The 17464-nt window shown below is 39.6% G+C and overlaps 1 long non-coding RNA gene across 10 annotated transcripts; it reads left to right on the top strand.

The window, feature by feature from the left end:
* Positions 1-835: 835 nt before the first annotated feature.
* Positions 836-17150, top strand: LOC114293553 (uncharacterized). 10 transcript variants are annotated; one of them, XR_014335385.1, is made up of 12 exons: positions 837-1032; positions 1149-1333; positions 1439-1469; positions 1747-1842; positions 1954-1997; positions 12582-12727; positions 12910-12974; positions 13490-13621; positions 13746-13841; positions 13986-14233; positions 14820-14903; positions 16735-17150. It is a non-coding gene; the product is annotated as an uncharacterized LOC114293553 (long non-coding RNA). The 10 variants fall into 10 exon arrangements; XR_014335384.1 differs by having other exon boundaries at positions 12582-12974; XR_014335383.1 differs by having other exon boundaries at positions 12910-13621.
* Positions 17151-17464: the final 314 nt, after the last annotated feature.

The following is a 17464-nucleotide window of genomic DNA, read 5'->3' on the forward strand; positions in this document are numbered from 1 at the left end:
GCAACTTAAGCGTGAATTAGGATAAAAAGTCTAATTCAATACAAGGCTCTCACGAGCGATGTGTCAAATTCTTAGAGTCATAACAACCTTGTCAGCCTTGACATTTTCATTACTATCCTGCAACATTTGTGTTTAGTGGTAAATGCCATTCAATAGCGTTAGCCTAGCTAAGGAATCATACAAAGAAGTATCTCATCATGTCTCACACTCAAGTGTGGAGACAAGAAGTGTCCAGACTTAGACAAGTTGACAGTGCTATTAGATTTTGCAGTCGCTAGGCGCTAATCTTCTCACTTCGTGTTAATAGATTTTGCAGGTTCTAAGCACAAATCTCTTAACTTTAAGTGATGCTTCAACATACACTATTATGGTGCGTGAAATTTTGCTCCATCAACTCCCATCAATTGGGTAGAGAGCAAAACAATGCTCATACTGGCCACTTGTCTTACACTTAATGACTAACTCATTAAGCTCACATATCTTGGATGATGTAACTCTTGGATATTGCTTCATCCAATGATGCAACATTATTAAAAGTCAAATTACAAAGTCAATCCGTGCAGCTCAATAGTCAGGATCACATCTAGATCTATTGAGGGCTTATAAATCCCACAACTCCAAACTCACCAAACAAAACTACTTAGCATGCCGCTAATCATAATGCACACATCAATTTTTATTGCGCTAAACAAGGCAACAAAACCACGCCGACGTTGAGTCATGTTTCCTTACTTTGGCTAATTAAGGTCTGACCTAAAGTCTCTAAGACTTTCTGCTCATTTAAAGACACTACAACAAAATTGGTTTATAACCACGTTTTTTAGACAACGTTTATTTGAAAAACGCTGTGGAAGATAAAAAAGTGAAATTAAGACACGCGTGTCCCCTTTAAACGGTGCTCCGTCTCCCTCTGTTCCCATTTCTCTTTCCGTCATTTTGTTTTCTCTCTCCATTTCTCTCTATCTTTTTCTCTCTTCATCCTAGATCTAGGGTTTTCTCTGTCTCCTCATGGTCCTTGAGAGATGCACCAAGGTTGATTCCGATCACTTGTTCAGATCTAATTCTAAATCCACTGATTCTTGCATTCATTTTGTTGAAATTTCTTGATGGTTTTGTTTTTCTTGATTCTGATTCTAATGACTTTGCAGAGGAAGATGGTTCGGTTGAGTTGCACAAATCAGCGGGGTTGCGAGACCGAGGAGTGAAGAAGGATCAAAATCATCGGGATCAAGACAGGGACCGGGACCGAGACCGATTGAGTCGGAGCAAGCGGAAACCAGCCGATGAAATGATAGGCTTTTCTGTTCCAAGGAAAGCTCGAACACTCGAACAGGTGTGGATTAGACTGTTCTGAATCGCCTATTTTGTATTGAGAGGTTGGTAAATTTTGCTAATTGATGGCGTTGGATGCCCTCTGCCTGTTGAAGCTCCTCCTCAGGTCTGGTCCTCCCGTCGCTACTATCCCTCAGGTCCTCTCTCTCTCTCTCTCTCTCTCTCTCTCTCTCTCTCTCTCTCTCCCTATTGCTCCATCAGATCTTCGATCCGGCCTCTCTTCAGTCGAGTTTTACTCTTTTTAATCTTTTCACTTGCTATTTTTGGTCTGCTCTCTTTTCAATAGAATCTCATTCACTTTGATCTTTTTGTTTTTCAATCTCACTATTTTCAATTTTTTCAATCTATGTTTGTATATTGGTAGAACATAATTTATGTTTGTATATTGGTGGAACAATGCCTTTTATTTTGCAGCTTGGCAACTACAATTCCTTTGAGGGGTTCTGTACTGCAGGCCATACATTGATCAACTCTTCAAAGGAGCCGGTAGTCTCGACAAAAGCTTTGAAGGTAAACCCAAGTTGTAAATTTTTATTTATTTTATTTAGTTCAGGTTTTCACAGTAGCCAAATGCTTACTAATTTTCAGATCAACCTAATTTCTTACCTTTTCAACTTTTAGGTACACCATAAATTGTGAAACCAGAAAAACCTATTGATAATGAGGTACTTGTCCTGAAATCTAGATGCTTGCATATATATAATATATTTTATAAGAGAAACTTGATGATTTGAATTACAGATTACAAACCTTTGTTTCATGCTCCTCTCACCTATTTATATTTACTTTTAGTACATGTAAGAGAATGAAATTAGTTGTAAGTTGATCTCCAGTTTTACTCTGTTTTGTAGTTGCAAAACAGATCACAACAAAAGAGTTTCTCTACTAACTGATTAACTACTAGTTTGTTTGGCATGTCAATTCTGGGATTTCTAGGATAATTATTTTGGTGAATTATCGGGTTTGAATTGTAACGCCCTCAAAATAATAACAATAAACCCATCAGATAAAACATGCATTTACATATAAATTAACCACACTCTTATATTCATTAGAGTTCCGTTAAATAAATATTACATGTTAACCTCAGAACAAAATGCCCTACGGGCTTACAGCTTTCCAAGCTAACACTTGGTTACAACAAAGAGTTCTAACTCGTTTACACATTAAGCCCTTGGCTTGAAGTTACATGTAATACATCAAAAGTAAAACGACAAAACTATGCCCGCCACTAGCCTCCCAGCTAAGTCCTTGGAGGTGGCATGCTTCCTGTACCTGAAAATGATATTCCCATATAGGGTGAGCCACAGCCCAGTAGAAATACACTAAACCAACCATGGACAATGACTAAACATTAGCAATTGATAGTTGGTCAATACTGATACAATCACATAAATTACATATTTATGTCAACGACTTACAAGTCCCAATTACTTTTCATTTTCCCTTTTTCAACAGATAAGCATGCTAGCTCTATCATCATTTCCACAGATATGTATAAAAACTATATCTCACATTCAGATAAGCATAAAAGCTATATCCACATTCTCAACAGATATGTATATCAACAATATCCACAGATAAGCATACAAGCTGTATCCACACTTCACAAAGATAAGCATATGAGCTCTATCTTCACTTCTCTAGACAAGCATATGAGCTCTGTCTACGGAGTTCATCCCCTATCTCCTCCCAATACCTATCCGGTTTAGAGGTACATCCCCTATCTTCCCCTAAACCGCGGAGTACATCCCCTATCTCCTCCTCTACACATAACGTATACAAACACATTGGTTCTATATACAATCACACAATACACACATTTAATGTATTCTATCAACCGTCAAGTTCCATGACACATTCCATTGATTAGTTTTAGTTTACTTAATCATCAAGCATTATCTACAACAATCACGACTATCCTCCACCGATAGCCCAAAGCAGTTATTTCTAAACAGAAAATAAATGCACAATGGATATTCAATCAACATTTCATTCCTTCATTCCTCTCAATTAATTATCCCAATTAATTAAACAATGTAATTAGGTCAATTCCCATAATTAACATTTCAACCCTTAGGTCCCATTTTCATCAATGATTCAACATTAATTCCATTTTTGTATGCCAAACATGCATCTAGGTTTATTATGAATAAAACCCCAACTTTTGTAAAATTACGCAAAAGTCCCAAACTTTCACCAAATTACCAAACCAAGCCCAACATCTCAAATTACCAAAATTTAAAGACAAAACCCATAGAGAGGAGTAGGTTATCCCTACCTCAAATTCGGAGTCCCAAAGGAGAAGACGACAAAACCCAACGTGCTCCAAAACCCGTGATTTTCAGATTAAAATGAAGCCCTCGACGATCAACAACTTTTTTGTAAAGGCCAAAGGTGAGTAAATCACTCTTACTAGATCAAAACCTCGAGAGAAGGTAGTATCTAGAGTGAGAGGCTCAACAATGGTGATTTTGGAAAAGTAAGAGAGAGAAGAGAAAGTGAAAAAGTGATTTAAAGAGTCACAAATTCGGGACTTTAACCCAGGTCTCTGCTCGAGCGTAAAACACCCCGCTCGAGCGGCCACTCACAGACTTCCGCTCGAGCGGCCAACCTCCCGCTCGAGCTCAGAATGCACTCGCTCAACACTTTTGCAGAACCAGACCTCCGCTCGAGCTCCCAACCCTACGCTCGAGCTCACAACACTGCACAACAAAATACTGGATGGATGTATTCCCCGCTCGAGCGCCAACACCTCCGCTCGAGCGGACAGGCCAAAAGTCCGGGCAACTAGTTTTGGTTTCTAAACTCAACCAACCTGTAACAAACCCGCCCAACACATCCCATAACTCAAATACTAAGTAAAAAGGATGTAAACAAGATAATAAACAATTACCAACATCCACGGACACATGTCCGGATCACTATACAACAAGGGTAAACCCGGGATCGCTATAACCTCCCCCCCTTAAAGAATTTCGTCCCCGAAATTAAACACAAGTTTTCAAAAAAACAAGTTTTCCTCCATTTTAAACAATGTTACACTTGAACATTCAACAATTCGACCCATTACCGGTCATCCCATCCCTTTAACAAGAGACATATCACAATATGTAAACAACATATGTATTTTCAACATGCATCAACATTATGCACTATCCTTCCAATTTCAACAATATATTTAACACATATAATGTCACTTTCAACTTCCATATGAGGCAAGTTCCAAAACACGCTTCCAATAATCAAAACATTCTCAATGTTTTACAACTTAAGACATATATAAAAGCTCTTAAGTTCAACATAATGTAAAATTTAAATACAAGATCACACATCAACAAACAAGTCCGGATATTTCTCACGGACTTCCAACTCACGTTCCCAAGTGGCTTCCTCCACTCCGTGATGTTTCCACAAGACTTTCACCAAAGGAATGGTCTTGCCACGCAGGACCTGATCCCGCCTATCCAAGACCCGAACCGGTCTCTCCTCATACGAGGCATCATCATCTACCTCTAAATCGCTCCAATCCAGCACATGTGATGGATCTGGCTCATACTTCCGAAGCATACTCACATGAAACACGTCATGCACTCCGGACAACTGCGGCGGTAAGGCCAACCGATAAGCAACCTCACCTATCTTCTCAAGGATCTCAAAAGGACCTATAAACCGAGGGGATAATTTCCCACTCTTCCCAAACCTCATCAGGCCTCGCCTAGGTGATATCTTCAGAAAGACATGATCACTTACCTCAAACGCCAAAGGCCTCCTCCTACGGTCGGCATAACTCTTTTGTCGACTCTGGGCTGTAACAAGCCTCCTACGGATAAGCTCAACTTTCTCCGTCGTCTCCCTAACCAACTCCGGACCCAACAAAGGTGCATCACCCACCTCGGCCCAACAAACTGGAGACCTACACGGTCGGCCATACAAGGCCTCAAACGGTGCCATACCGATGCTAGACTGAAAACTGTTGTTGTAGGCAAACTCTACCAATGGCAAGTGCCTCTCCCACGTCCCACTGAAATCCAGGACACAACCCCGAAGCATATCCTCGAGGATCTGAATAGTACGCTCGGACTGCCCGTCAGTCTGAGGATGATAAGCCGTACTAAAGGTCAACTTAGTGCCCATGGCACTCTGCAAACTCTGCCACAACCTAGCAGTAAAACGAGGATCTCTATCTGAGACGATCGTCACTGGGACCCCGTGCAATCTCACTACGTCCCGAATATACAAATCGGCAAGATGATCTACCGAATCTCTCACGCGCATAGGAATAAAGTGCGCCGACTTAGTCAACCGGTCTACAACCACCCAAATAGCATCACTACCCCGCTGAGTCCTCGGAAGACCCACAACGAAGTCCATAGTGACATGCTCCCACTTCCACTCGGCAATAGGCAAGGGTTGCAACAAACCCGCTGGCCTCTGATGCTCGGCCTTCACTTGCTGGCAAGTAAGGCACTTCGTTACGAAAACAGCCACATCTCTTTTCATACCCCGCCACCAAAACTGGCGACCCAAATCCTGATACATCTTAGTACCTCCCGGATGCACCGCAAGGCGCGAATGATGAAACTCTCGGAGTACTTCCTCTCGGCAAGACTCCGGTACAAACAAACGGTTTCGGTATCTCACACTCAGGTCGGGATATACCGTCAAACCCTTCTCAACTTTCCCACTGGAGATCTTTTCTCGGAGGGATTCTACTTCAAGGTCACCTCTCTGTGCCTCTAACACTCTAGTCACAAGTGTAGGCTGCGCAACAACAGAAAACAAGGCCGCAGCCTCAACAGATTCGCCCAGTAGCAAATCAAACTCGCCAAGTGCTCCCAACATCACCCATTCCCGGATGGCTATACAAGCTACATCACTAATGGTTTTCCTACTAAGGGCATCGGCCACAACATTGGCCTTTCCCGGATGATAATGCAACTCAAAATCATAATCCTCGATGAACTCCATCCATCTCCTCTGCCTCAGATTCAAGTCTCTCTGTGTAAACAGATACTTCAAACTCTTGTGATCCGAGAATACCTCGAACCTCTCACCATAAAGGTAGTGCCTCCAGATTTTCAAGGCAAAAATCACAGCTGCTAACTCTAGGTCGTGTGTGGGGTAATTCTTCTCGTGTATTTTCAACTGACGTGAGCCATAAGCTATCACTTTCCCCTCTTGCATCAACACACAACCCAAACCCTCTCGTGAAGCATCACAATAAACTACATAACCCAACCCTCTCTCCGGAATAATCAACACCGGAGCGGTGGTCAATCTAACTTTCAACTCTTGGAACGACTTTTCACAAGTCTCACTCCACACAAACTTGACTCCCTTCTGAGTCAGTCTAGTCAACGGTGACGCTAACCTGGAGAAATCTTTCACAAACCGACGGTAATACCCAGCTAATCCCAGAAAACTGCGGATCTCAAACACACTCTTAGGCTGTGCCCAATCTTGCACTGCCTCAACCTTGGATGTATCAACAGACACCCCTTTCCCGGATACCACATGGCCTAAGAATTTGACTTTCCCCAGCCAGAACTCACACTTCCCAAACTTGGCATACAGCCTATGGGCTCTAAGTAACTCAAGCACCACTCTCAAGTGTGCCTCGTGCTCCTCCTCAGAAGACGAATAGATAAGGATGTCGTCCACGAAGACAACCACAAATCGGTCTAAGAACTCCCGGAAAATCCGGTTCATCAAGTCCATAAAGACTGCCGGTGCATTGGTAAGCCCAAATGGCATCACCAAAAACTCATAATGGCCATACCGCGTACGGAATGCCGTCTTAGGAACATCTTCCTCCCTGACCCTCAACTGATGGTAACCCGATCTCAAGTCTATCTTAGAGAAACAACGGGAACCCTTCAACTGGTCAAACAAATCATCTATACGGGGCATAGGGTACTTATTTTTAACCGTAGCCCGATTCAACTTCCTGTAGTCAATACACAATCTTAAGGCACCATCTTTCTTTTTAACAAAGAGTGCCGGTGCTCCCCACGGTGAAACACTAGGGCGAACAAAGCCCTTATCGAGCAATTCCTGGAGCTGAACTTTCAACTCAACCAACTCTGCTGGAGCAAAACGGTAAGGTGCCATAGAAATCGGCGCCGTACCAGGCACTAAATCAATAGAGAACTCTATCTCTCGGTGAGGTGGCAAACTAACAAGATCTTCGGGAAAGGCATCCGAATACTCACAAACCACCCTCGGTAACACAACCTGGGTCTCACCACTCTCACCACTCTCAAAGCTAGCAAGTAGACTACTAAGCTCACTTCGCCCTCGCGAATCATACCCCGGTGGCAAAACACTACCAACCCGGTCTCCCAAGAAATGGAACCACTCCCCGCTCAAGGTACACAATGTAACCCTCTGGCGGTAGCAATCAATAACAGCCCGGTATGACGATAACCAGTCCATACCCAAAATAACATCAAAACCCTTCATGGGCATGACAACAAACGGAAAAGGAAGCCTATAGTCGGCGACCTCTATATCACATCCTCTAACACCCTGTTTCAGAATCAACTCACCACCCAAAGGCGATACCACACAAATAGGAGATGCTAACTGTGCTAATTCCAATTCCAAAACAGATGCAAATGCAGCAGATACAAAAGAATAAGATGCACCCGTGTCTATCAACACATTAGCAACTGAGTTGCAAAACAGAAAAGTACCTCTCACTACTGATGGAGCCGGTACTAAATCCTGCGCGGTAACAGCATACACGCGCCCCGTAGGCCCCTGGTCTACCTGCTCACCTCTCGGAGCAAAAGACTGCTGCACAGACTGGGATGACGAAGCTCCCGGATTGGCCCTCGAGGCCTGCACAGACTGAGCTGGCTGAAAACCCTGCGTCTGCCTAGAACCAGACGCTCCCGAAGTGGCAATCAACTGTGGGCAAAACCTCTTCATGTGCCCAGGTTGTCCACACTGAAAACAAGTCAAGAGTTGCCCCCTGCCCAAACTCTGACTCTGCGGTCTAGCTGAAGAAGAAGCAGCTTTCTGACCCCCACCCTTCTGCGGGCACACAGATACCTTGTGACCCAGCTGGCCACACTTGTAACAGGTGAACTCCCCCTGACCACCTCTCCCGGAGCCTGCACTCGGCACTGGGAAGGTCGATCTAGCAACACCACCCTGCGACTGCTGAGGGTTAGAACCCCTCTGCCTCCTGCCATCACTCTGACTATCCTGACTCCTCTTGGAGCCTCTCTGCCCCTCATCCTCCTCCTGCATCATGAGCTCCATATGAGCTGCAGCGTCCACTAGGTGTCTATACTCTCGAATATAAGACCCACCAATTCTCAACTTGAGGCCCCGCCTCAACTTCCGCTCAAACTCATAGCAACGGCGTTCCTCAGACGCCACCAGTTCAGGTGCAAACCTAGACAGACTGGTAAAAGTAGCCTCAAACTCGGCCACTGACAAGCCCTGCTGATTAAGCCGGCTAAACTGATCCCTCAGCTTCTCCCTAGCTGCTGCTGATAAAAACCTCTCCTGAAAAGCATTCACAAACGCCTCCCAAGTACCACCAACACGAGCTTTCTCGTACTTCCACCATTGACCCGCATCTCCCTTCAGTTGAAAGGATGCCAAGGTCACTTTCAGTGCTCCGTCCTCGATGCCAAGCATCTCAAACGTCTTCGTTGTCTGTTCGAGCCATTCATCTGCCTTAAGCGGCTCTTTAGGATCCCCGATAAACTCGTCCGGATTACACCGGAAGAACTCCCTCTTCAAGAAGGAAGGTCCTGTCTCAGCTGCCTGATTCCCAGCTCTAAGAATACCCAAAGCTCCTGCTATCTCTCTGGCCAAGGCACCCATAGCCTGCTGACCTACTGGCTCGGCCACATTAGCCTGCCCAACTCCCTCCTGCACTGCCGGAATCTCACCCTGTAACGGTACTTCCTGCCTCGCAGGTCTACCACGCCTAGCACCTCTTCCTCGTCCTGACATCCTAATAAAGGCAACACAGAACGTTAGCACATTCATAAATGTGCCGAAACTAAACACTCACGTCCTAATGCATGGACAAGTGTAATTCACTCCACATAAGCACATAAACACATAAGCACTTACGAACTTCATTTCCGGATAATGACAGTCCGAGGCGTTACTAGAGTTCCGGTTAGAAACAGCATTGATCAAGTGCCTTTCCAACAAGACTCCCAGAAACTCAAGGATCCAATCAACATCCCAGAAATTAAATCCCATACCCACATAGTCACATAAGCATGTTAGCATTTAAGCACATAGCATATGATACTACATCTAAGTCTCTATCAAGCGAGACAAACCCATTGTGATACTAATCACTTCCCACGTACCCAAAGTATTCGAACCTGATACGCTCTGATACCAAGCTGTAACGCCCTCAAAATAATAACAATAAACCCATCAGATAAAACATGCATTTACATATAAATTAACCACACTCTTATATTCATTAGAGTTCCGTTAAATAAATATTACATGTTAACCTCAGAACAAAATGCCCTACGGGCTTACAGCTTTCCAAGCTAACACTTGGTTACAACAAAGAGTTCTAACTCGTTTACACATTAAGCCCTTGGCTTGAAGTTACATGTAATACATCAAAAGTAAAACGACAAAACTATGCCCGCCACTAGCCTCCCAGCTAAGTCCTTGGAGGTGGCATGCTTCCTGTACCTGAAAATGATATTCCCATATAGGGTGAGCCACAGCCCAGTAGAAATACACTAAACCAACCATGGACAATGACTAAACATTAGCAATTGATAGTTGGTCAATACTGATACAATCACATAAATTACATATTTATGTCAACGACTTACAAGTCCCAATTACTTTTCATTTTCCCTTTTTCAACAGATAAGCATGCTAGCTCTATCATCATTTCCACAGATATGTATAAAAACTATATCTCACATTCAGATAAGCATAAAAGCTATATCCACATTCTCAACAGATATGTATATCAACAATATCCACAGATAAGCATACAAGCTGTATCCACACTTCACAAAGATAAGCATATGAGCTCTATCTTCACTTCTCTAGACAAGCATATGAGCTCTGTCTACGGAGTTCATCCCCTATCTCCTCCCAATACCTATCCGGTTTAGAGGTACATCCCCTATCTTCCCCTAAACCGCGGAGTACATCCCCTATCTCCTCCTCTACACATAACGTATACAAACACATTGGTTCTATATACAATCACACAATACACACATTTAATGTATTCTATCAACCGTCAAGTTCCATGACACATTCCATTGATTAGTTTCAGTTTACTTAATCATCAAGCATTATCTACAACAATCACGACTATCCTCCACCGATAGCCCAAAGCAGTTATTTCTAAACAGAAAATAAATGCACAATGGATATTCAATCAACATTTCATTCCTTCATTCCTCTCAATTAATTATCCCAATTAATTAAACAATGTAATTAGGTCAATTCCCATAATTAACATTTCAACCCTTAGGTCCCATTTTCATCAATGATTCAACATTAATTCCATTTTTGTATGCCAAACATGCATCTAGGTTTATTATGAATAAAACCCCAACTTTTGTAAAATTACGCAAAAGTCCCAAACTTTCACCAAATTACCAAACCAAGCCCAACATCTCAAATTACCAAAATTTAAAGACAAAACCCATAGAGAGGAGTAGGTTATCCCTACCTCAAATTCGGAGTCCCAAAGGAGAAGACGACAAAACCCAACGTGCTCCAAAACCCGTGATTTTCAGATTAAAATGAAGCCCTCGACGATCAACAACTTTTTTGTAAAGGCCAAAGGTGAGTAAATCACTCTTACTAGATCAAAACCTAGAGAGAAGGTAGTATCTAGAGTGAGAGGCTCAACAATGGTGATTTTGGAAAAGTAAGAGAGAGAAGAGAAAGTGAAAAAGTGATTTAAAGAGTCACAAATTCGGGACTTTAACCCAGGTCTCCGCTCGAGCGTAAAACACCCCGCTCGAGCGGCCACTCACAGACTTCCGCTCGAGCGGCCAACCTCCCGCTCGAGCTCAGAATGCACTCGCTCAGCACTTTTGCAGAACCAGACCTCCGCTCGAGCTCCCAACCCTACGCTCGAGCTCACAACACTGCACAACAAAATACTGGATGGATGTATTCCCCGCTCGAGCGCCAACACCTCCGCTCGAGCGGACAGGCCAAAAGTCCGGGCAACTAGTTTTGGTTTCTAAACTCAACCAACCTGTAACAAACCCGCCCAACACATCCCATAACTCAAATACTAAGTAAAAAGGATGTAAACAAGATAATAAACAATTACCAACATCCACGGACACATGTCCGGATCACTATACAACAAGGGTAAACCCGGGATCGCTATATGAATTGAGTAGAATTCTGCCAAAATCAAATTTTCCATATATAAATCTTATACTACATAAAATCTTCCACCAAAAAAATATTTAAGTGGCTAAGTCTGGAACTCCAGACTTTTTCTTTGTTTCATGATGGACCTAGAGATATTTGTTCTAAAGTTTTTGTTGTTTTTATTGCAAATGCTTTCTTGATAAGCTTCATTTTCATGATCCAGAGGAAACATGGTAGTGATCATGCCCACTTGATTATGTCATTTGCCAATGTTTATATTGTTCATTTAACTTAGCATGAAAATCTATTGATTATGTCATTTGCCAATGTTTATTGCAAATGTTTTTAAATTTGCCAATGTTTTTATTGCCAATGTTTTTATTGCAAATGCTTTCTTGATAAGCTTCATTTTCTTGATAAGCTTCATTTTCATGATCCAAAAAATGTTAAAAAAGTTAAACTATGTTTATATTGTTCATTTAACTTAGCATGAAAATCTTAAAAAAGTTAAACTATGTTTATATTGTTCATTAAACTATGTTCAATGTTTATATTGCTTCCTTCAATAATGTTCATGAAAATTTTATACTTGTTTATATTCATTTAACTTTTTTAACATACTAATGTTTTGATGTCTAAATTAACTGTTCTTTTTTCTTATGACACTACACTCTGTGGAGAGGTTGGCTCAGTAGGTGTATGTACTGGTTGAGTATTCATGGTTGTCTAAGCATGTTGCATATTAAAAATCATGCCCACTTGATTATGTCATTTGCCACATAAAAATATGATGGTTAGTCTTGTGAGCTTGACAGGCTTCATTTGATACCATTTCACCATAAACACAAATTGTATTTCATTTTGTGTGTTATAACAGACTTTTTCCACAGGTATTATTGGGTATCACACTTCCTGAATTAGATATATTGGACACTTTTGGTCAAAAGCATTCTGGTGGAGAGGGTTCCATTCCAGCTTCAACAAGCGACAATAGTACTGCAGCTGCTTACAAAGATCCTCAGATATCAATCCATGGGTACTTTTATCCTTCTTTTTTTCATTTTTTCTTTTCCTTTCCCAAATAACTGTGAAGACTATTGAGTTCTTTTTATGAATTTCTATGTTCAGTGCTAGTTGGTGATCTTGCAGGTTGATATGCTATTTTACTGATGCTTTATTTTGGTTTTGACTTTATAATTTCTTTTCCCTAAATAATAGTGCCACAAAGAAGAAATGAGTATCAAGAATCATTGGTGGGGGTCTGCGCCAGTTCAGTATCATAAGTCAGTAATTTCTTTTATATAGACTTGATTGATTCATGCATATTTTATAGCATCAGGTTCTATTCTAGTGTATGCTCGATTAAATCATTCCATCAATGAAGGTTGGCTATATTAATCTTTTAATTAATTAATTATTATTTTTATTTCTGAGCAACGGCATATAAAATTTCCATGTGAAGGCAGTCACTTGTTTGTTTGTTTGTAATTTTAATTTGGATGTAGGAGACAATAGGTCACTTGATCAAATTCCTATTGCTTGCAAAGATGCAGTAGCAATTTTGTTTATGTTTGATTATTAACTACAATTCCACTTGTCTTGTATGCCATTGGTAGAAACTTTATGATCTATGGGAACATTTGCACTTGATTTTGCAATGAATTCCAGTGTTGTTGGTCTTCCAGTTTTAATCCCGACCCCCTTGGTATCATGCCATGATGTTAAACTTGCGGCCTTTCTAAATTAAAGTCTCTCATTATTGTCCTTTAATGAATGTCTGCTTTTGCTACTATTTCAGGAACTCTGTGGAAAAGGTGGTAATCTTTTGCTTGTTCAAGCTATTTTAAACCTAAAAATCACTCCATTGTTTAGAGAATCATCCTCAGTTGTGGCTGCTGTGTCTAGGCTAAAGTCTAAAATTTTAACAATTGTAAGTGCAAGTGATTGGCATGACTGGAGGCTTAGGCTAATTGAAAATTCATCTAACTTTTACTATGTGATACTTTTTTGAATGAACTCCATTCACTTACCAACCACAACTCCTATTTCTACAGCTGTTGCATCTGTGTGAAGCAGAAAGCATATCTTACCTGGATGAGATTGCCAGCACCCCTCAAAGCATGAATTTGGCAAAATCTGTTGCATTAGAGGTTGGTCAATTATGATGCCATTAATCATCCAATTAGTTTCTTTATCATGATCAACCTACTTTATTTTTTGATATCATCTCTTTTTTCCATGGAACCTGCTTATCTGACAACCTTGTTGATTTTAATACAAATGTTATTGTGTAGGTTCTTGAGTTACTGAAGACTATGTTTGCTAGAGATCCCAAACAACTTAATGCTTGCTCTGACAAAAATTACCCAATAGGCCTTTTGCAACTGAATGCAATGCGCCTGACAGATATCTTCTCTGATGACTCAAATTAAATGTGTTTTTATGTTTCTAATGACTGACATGTGTGTATAGGTTTCTTGTTGAGTCATGCAGAGTCTCTGACTCCTCCCTTCTTAAATGACGAGGATGTGCAACTGTTAAGGTGATTTAAACCTAAATTGTGTAATTACCAATTTCTTCTATTAATATTTCGTTGATATTTTATTTTGAGTTGCTTGACAATAACATGATGATTTCTGATTCTGAACTGACCTTGCGATGATCAATCACATATTCATTAATGCAACATGATTACAAACTACTAAAACCATTATGTTTGCTTATTAATGATCAAATTATTGACTAAAGTCACCGAAAGTAAAGAGGGTGGTGAACCTGCACTCAAAACGTAGAACTTTATTTTGTTGATAGGGTCTTTACTAGTGAAGTGCCAAACATTTAAGATTATTAATGATCCAATCATATATTCCTCAAAAGAAAATAAAAAATAAAAAAATACAATAGAAAAAGTACTTGTTTAATGCAATTGTGGGGGAGAAAAAGATTTATGTCAATAATTTGATCATTAATAAGTGTGTTATGGATGATATCGACAGCAATCTCTATTTTTGTATTGAAAAGAATGAAGTTGCAGAATTTCATTATTTGGATACTATTCATTCTTAAAAGAGTATGAACATATTTTCATATAAAATTTTTAATTTTTTTGCTTTAATTTTTGTTTGTAGACGGCAATTCCTATACTAATCGGGACCAAATTCGATGATTTTGTTCAACTTCCGCCGGATTTGCAGTGGACAATTGTGACCCAGGTACAAATTCCTCAGCATTTTTTTGTGTATAATTTGTTCAGCAGTATTAATTGACAAAGAAATCTGTCTTTTTGAAATAATGAAGTTGATTAACTAGTTCCCAAATATTAAGGAAAGCTTTAATATGCAAATTAAACAGGACCCATATTTTTCATATAAAGTACAACTTATTCATCATCCAGTCTGAAGGTGGAGTATCCAAAATCTTGGTTCATAGCTGCCCAGCCCAAGTGTCCCTAGCTAAACTAACTGCTTTGGTAACAAATTAATCTAAATTTTCACTTCAATAATTGAGATAAACCATTTTATTACATAGGGAGTTAACACTATAATTAATCTGCTTTGGTAACAATGCCTTTACAACTACTTGACACTATAATTGACATTAACAAGGCTATTAATTCAACGACTAACAAACTGGTAAATGATGAATGACTGCATCAATGACCTTGATTCCCCATGTTTAATAAGTACACCCAGTTGAAAGAACAACCCATCTTTCACCTTTCTCACTTGCCTCTTTGTTTTGCACTACTAGCAGAGCATATGTAGGAAACATGGTAATAGCAACATGGTAACATAGAAAACATCCCTCATACAAGGCAACAAACTGGTAACAGTGAAAATATTCAATAATCACGGTTAACAGAAATTTAGTCAAGACAGTGCAAAGAAAGCATTTACCCTTTCACTCTATTTCATAGCTAAAAAGATGCCAAAGATTTTATTGACAATTAAACATAAAATCAGATAGCATTATTGCTGTGGACTGAATGAAAAGGCATCCTCTTATTCTTTATGGATTTCTTTTCAATTTCCTGATAAAATATAGAAATTCATGGTTAATGCAAGTTATGTTTAATTATCTGGGATAGCTTGCTTCAAGTTCATATCAAAATTTCAAATTGGGTGAAAACCAAGAAACTTCCATGCTATAACTTTTAAGTTTCAACCATGTAGGTTTAATTGCCAGAAATTATAGATCGATATATAGGGGCTCATAAAGTATCACCACTATTGTTGTCGTCAAAACATTAGAGCAATGTCAATGGTGTCCTCATTTTTGCTTTGTAAATCTTAACGTTACATGAAAGTGGTTGTCAAGTTAACAGTTGTCATATAATTATCTCAAGAAACCATGAAAGTGGTCTTTTGGTTTACTTATGATGATTGTTATTAGAGAAAGAAATGAACTAAGAACTTGCCAGAATAGTAGTTAGTGACCAAGGAAAGATGGAAGTAACTAAGGATCCATATTACAGAGAGAAGAGTTTAAAAGGTTCTATATAGGTCGTAAAAGATTACGAGGCTTGTTCTGGCATCATATGGGAGAATCAAAAAATTGATGAAATAAGCTATTAAATCAAAACTAATAAAATAAGAAAATTAAATTATTTCAAATAAAAAAAATTATACAATTTTACATTATTCTAGACTAAATTATACAGTGGACACACACAACACCACCCCCACCCCCACCCATCCAGACAGAAGAAACCTTTCCTCTTTTTCTTTTTTTCATTGTGTCTATTACTTTGGTATAATATGTGGGGCAGGAATGATCTGACATCCCATATTCTTGTTGATGACGTAGGTATGTATTGCCTTGTTGACTGTTAGGAGTAAGCTAGCTTGTTTTCAATTCTATTTGCATTCTGAGCTCTTCTCTGTTTTGATTTTGCTACACATGTGATGGAAATATTGATTTTGTTATTTATACTTTCAATAAAATCTCTAATTAAAGAAATGGTACAAGAAATAAGCCAATTTGAATGTATATATTATACAAATCAAAATTAAGCATTATCTATGTTTCATTGTTGTTTTGCAGCTTGTTGGAAGCCATTGATCTCATCCTCCAAGGTGCTCAGAATCTTGTGGTACCAATAAAGTCCAATTCAAGAAGGAAACTGCAAGAATCTCTTATAGCTCACAACGGCTGTGAATTTTGTTGACCCAAGAAGACGTGATCAGATTTAGTCAAAATTGAAATGAAAACTTGTGATTTTAGAGTCGATATTTCAATACAATTACCAAGACTTTTTGACATTTAATGATCTGCCTTCTACTTCTCTATGTACTGTTTGATGTATTGGTTGTTAAGATACAGTTCTATTAACTATTGGTAAGCATATATAATTACCAAGTTATAAGTGTGTATGTATCATAGATGAGTAATGTGGCTTTGAAATTGAAATTGGATGATTTGTGTAGATTGTTGCCTAATTTCATGTGGTATTTGAAGTATCTGGAGTGTGAATTTGAATTTTGTTTTTTTGGATTTCATTATAATGTATTTGGCTTAGTCTAGTGGAAAATTTGTTTTTTCAGATTCATTATAATGCATATTTTTTGAAATGGTATGCTTTGGACGAAATATTGATATTAAAGATAATAATTATAATAATAATAAAAAGGTGGCGTTTTTGGAAAACGCCACTAAATGACGTCATGCCACGTCACACGTTAGTTTATGACGGCAGTTTATGATGGCAATAGAAGCGGACGTCAACATTTTGCGGCGTTTTAAAAAACGCCGTCTTATAGTTTTAGCGACGTTT

This window comes from Camellia sinensis, chromosome 7 (genome assembly GCF_055761805.1).
Source record: "Camellia sinensis isolate YWXY chromosome 7, ASM5576180v1, whole genome shotgun sequence".
Lineage (NCBI taxonomy): Eukaryota > Viridiplantae > Streptophyta > Magnoliopsida > Ericales > Theaceae > Camellia > Camellia sinensis.